This window comes from Nelumbo nucifera, chromosome 3 (genome assembly GCF_055504915.1).
Source record: "Nelumbo nucifera cultivar China Antique chromosome 3, China Antique-T2T, whole genome shotgun sequence".
NCBI lineage: Eukaryota > Viridiplantae > Streptophyta > Magnoliopsida > Proteales > Nelumbonaceae > Nelumbo > Nelumbo nucifera.
Window position 1 is genome coordinate 20,964,694 of NC_142651.1, and position 4,962 is coordinate 20,969,655.

Genomic DNA, 4,962 nt, shown 5'->3' on the forward strand with positions numbered 1-4,962 from the left:
TTCTCATCTAGAAAAAGAGGGTTTGCAATATCCAACCTAAACATCTCTTAGACTTATTTGTCTTTGAGAATTGAAGGTTGGAGAACCAAATTTTGGGATATAGAATGATTGATGGAGTATTCACGGTTGTTGTACCAGAGCACTCAACCGCGTTGAACTGGACCTAAGTCAAGTTACTTGAAATGTCCTGAACAGTGTACGGTGTTTGCACGAGAGATCAATGGATTTACATGAAACAATAAATCCGATCCCATTTGATTTCTCTCTCTCTCTCTCACACACACACACGCGTCGCGCAACAAAAATGAATGTGAGAGTGTGGCATACTGGCACGCTAAAGAGGGGGTGAAGGAATAAATTTGTGACTTCCTACAACCGTAAAGAGGGAGAGCTTGTATTCTGTTGTGCTGTTTTTACCTATGTTATCTTCTCAACCACGTCTATCCCGAACATGACTCTTCCTACAACCATTGATGAGCTCAAGGTTCTCATAGTTGCAATAAGATGGAACCCAGTTGTGATAAAACAGTTTACCTGTAATCCTTTCATAATTGAATTCAATGAAAATGCCTAAGGGCGATGAGCAAAGGAATACCTAGCCCTGACTTTGCTCACCTAGATTACTGTGACGATCAAACCACGTAACGAAGAACCGACCAACTAAGCAGATATCTTGCTGAACAATCGCCTCACAGCTTCCAAGTTCCAACCACCCTTTTTGTTTAGCCATTTTAGTAAAATGTTTTGGCCATCAAACGTTCGTAATCTTCTCTCTCTGCATTATATAAAGCCAACCTAGTTATGTAACCTAAATATTGATTATTGAATATAATTTGGTATTTTGCGTCAAGGCATTTTTGGTCTCGCTCTAGAGCCATGGAGACGCCCCAAAATCCTTACCATCGTCTACATACACAGGCTAAGATCGCTGGTCTTGACCAGCTGCAAAGCCAAGAGGCTAAGCGTTATATGGCTGCTTCCACGGTTCCATCTTCAACTGTTGCAATGCAGCTTCTTGATGTTGCTAGTTATTCTCTGATCTGATGTTGAGAACCTCCTCCTCCTCCTCCGTTGGGGAATACCGGCCACACCACATCCAGATCCAAAGAATCTCTGGAGTGATGGCAATCAAAAACTCTGTTCCATTTGGGTTATACCCACTTCTTCCTCGTCAATCTCCAGCTTCCCTTTGCGTGCGAGAAGCTTCAACTTTGGAGGCTGTCTCATGCCTAATCTTGGTCCCTGGACATTTCACACTCACCTTTTTCCATTCTCTGACGAGATTGTCAACGTCCAATCCACTAACTCCTCCATGTTGTAACTCCTTTTTCTGTAGCCAATACGAATCCCTTCTGCTCCACTTACTCGAAACCTAGCAGAGCCATTTGGAACATCTTCGTAGAGGCCAACGATAATTCGGCCAACTGGTGATTCCCCACTAATGGAGATACCAAGAAAGGCATTTCTTTGTCGGGTTTTGTCTTCGCAGCGGTTTGCTTTGGAACTCTCCTTTTGCTGGTCAGCTTCTTCAGGTTGAAGGATGAGCCGAGGGCGACTGCAACTGCAAGTTTTGCGGGTTATGCCACATTTCTTCACAATTAGGTGATATTTGGGAGTGTTTAAGTTAAAAATAAGTGTTTATTCAAATAAGTATTTATTCAACTTTTTCATGTGTTTATTTTTTTTAAATAATTACTTATTTTATATTGGGCGCTTGTAGTCTTTTTCTCTAATAAGTACTTAAGTAAATAAGGTATGTGACTATTTTGTTCTGGATCATTTTTTTTTCAAATTTTCAAAATATACCATTTGAAAGCACTTTTCAGAAAGCATTTTTACGAAATCACTTTTATAAAAGTATTTTTAAGAAAGTGCTTTTATAAAGTGATTTTATAAAAGTGCATTCATAAAAGTTCTTCCGTAAAAATACTTTGATAAGAGTACTTTTATAAAGTCCTTTTGTAAAAGTACTTTCCTAACATAAAAGTGCTTTTGTAAAAGTACTTTTATAAAAGTGCTTTCATAAAAGTACTTTCATAAATGTGCTTTCGTAAAAGTACTTTTATAAAAATACTTTTATAGAAGTGATTTCGTAAAAGTGCTTTCATAAAAAGCACTTTTATAAAATTCAAATAGGGATAATTTTATATGTGGTATTTTAAAGTTCAACTAGGGAATGATTTTAGAAGAAAAAAAAAAAATTGAATAAGCCTTTTTTTTTAAAAAAAAGCCCTTATTTTTAAGCACTTAAAAAAACTAGAAATTTGGACTTAAAAATAAGCCCTTATTTTTAAAATAAGCACTTATTTCGAGCTTATTTTCCAAATACCAATAAGTGCTTAATGACTCAAATAAGCACTTATTTTTAGCCTTAGAATAGCTCTGTGTGAAGCGGAGAGAGAGAGAGGAATGCTAGTAGACAACGAGTTCGTTGGATGATATCGATACAGTTTTGATATGGGTGGTCCAGGCCCATAACTAGCCACATGGCTAATGGTGAGTGTCGGATTCGGGACTAAACTGACAATTGGATTGGCCCCTTCTGTGGAGATTAAGTTTGGCCAAAAATTAGCCTTAAACCCAATCCATCTAACCCGCCAACCTATTAATGACCCAGTTATATAAAATTAAATGGGTTGGGTTCAACCCAAACCCACTTTAACCCAATCCAACCTACCAAAATCCATTAATCTTATATTTATGGACTTAAAAAACTAATTAACTCTCTCTTAACAAATAAGTTGGTCATAGTTTGGTGGTAATTATAGTTAGTATTTACATAAATGGTGAATGTTCAAATCACATTACATGCATGTTATTTTTACACAAGCAGCAAAGCCATTTGACTATGTTCGGATTTTGGGTTTAACCGAACCACTTAGGTTCAAACCGGTCAGACCATCTTGAACTATTTAATTGGATTATCTTCGAGCTAATCACATCAAGGGTGGTTGAACCGTTTAGATCTGGATCAGTCTAGTCGAATCGGATTGGATTGATTCAGTCAATGGTGGATTGGCTTGGACCATACCATATTAGGTTTGTGCATGGGTTTGGGACCGAACCGACCGACTCGAAGTGGGTCAACATAAGTAAATTGGGTCGGTCCGGATTTGGGTCGAGATGTGTGGATATTGGTCGGTCGGACGATCCAAATTGGGCAAAGTACGCAGACACCGAACCATCCCGCTCGAAACCGTTTCAGATTCGAGGGTCGACCCGGATCGGCTTGTAACAGGTCGGGTTGGGATATGTGGATACTGGCAGGACCGGATGACCCAGCTAGGTAGAGCAAGCAGTACCGAACCATCCCACCTGGGTCTAATTCGGATTCAGGTCGACCCGGATCAGTATATGCTGGATCGGGTCACACCGCGTTGAACTGATCCGAACTCGGGTCAAATTGATTGGATTATGTTGGGTGAAGTGTGTTGATTCAAGACAAAACTAAATTTAGTTAATAATTAATAGAAAATTAATGCATTAATTATAAATTATTTAATTCAAATGAAGAAAATTAAAAAAAAAAGCTAAGGAATTAATATTTATGTTTATAATGGTTATCCACAACCCAATCCAACTCAATCCATTTAAATAGGCGGATTGAATGATAGATTGATCACAACCCGCTAAATAAGTGGACAGGTTGGATGAATTAGATGAAAAATTGCCACCCCTAATCTTCACGACATTTTTTCAGCCTTGTGTCCACCACTCACCACACCGACACTGAAAGGGTGCATTCTGTTTGCAACCAGAACATCTCCACCACAGAGGTTCGGGCCCTCTGCCCTCAGCCTGACTGAGTGCATAGTTTTCAAATTTGGTACCAGCAAGCAGCTGAGACATGGCTTGTAGAATCGATGCTTTTACTGGCAGAAGAAGATCCCTTCAGCATCAGCAAGTCAATTGTGCAGGAGCTCTCAACAGTCAACTCTAAACCAACGATCAGTTGGCCTTGGTATTAGAACTTTAGAAGGCACCAACCCCGCCCCCCCGGCGGCCCAACCCAGAGTATCACGACCCGTCCTAAGACAGAAGGGTTTTTGCCTGTCCAACGTAAAAAAAAGAGATTCAGTTATAGATGTTCCATGAACACGCAGAGTAAAACAATAAAACTGCTTCGTTGCAAGTCGGCCATCTTAATTGGTGGAACGTTAATATTGAATCAGAGATAAGAACAGTCATTTAGGATTTCAAGGACTAGGATCACTTTGGCAGAGAAATCACTTCCATCTTGGGTTTCAATAGCGCTTGAATCATTGGAAACATCATCCAACTAGACCAATGCCATCATTACCGAAACGTGTTAAAATTGATTCATTTACATCTGAAATCTTTGTATCTAAATATACCACGCCACTTTTTCCATTTTATTCTTATAATGACTTATTAGATGATAAAATTAGGGTTTATATAAAATGAAAGGTTAAAAATGAAATCATTTGGTTTCAGGTTATTCAATGGGCTAACTTCCAGTTGTGCATTAGGTAAAACAAGTAAAAGAAGTCGAATGGCCACAGGCCAACAAACCAAATCAATCCGAAGATGAGATGGATTGCAGAATATGTAAAAATTAAGGAAAATTCTCTATCAGCCAACATCCTGTACTTTGGGGTATTGATTCCCAAACTTTAAAATACAACAATTCAGTATCTGCACTTTCAAAACCCAATTTAGTACATATCGTTAACCAGATGTTAATGGCATTTGAAAAGACAAATATCCTTCAAGTATCATTTATTATTCTTTCTCAACTATCTAAATGTTGACAAAAAATGAACAGTTCAAAATTTTTGTTTCTTCTATTAAAAAAGTTGATGTCACCAAAATGCCCGTTAAGATGTGACGTGACCCCAACTTTCTTGAAAAGAAGAAAAAAGGATTTGAAATTATTTATTTTTTGCCAATGTTTGGATGGTTAATAAAATAATTAGATAACACTCGAATGGCATTTATATC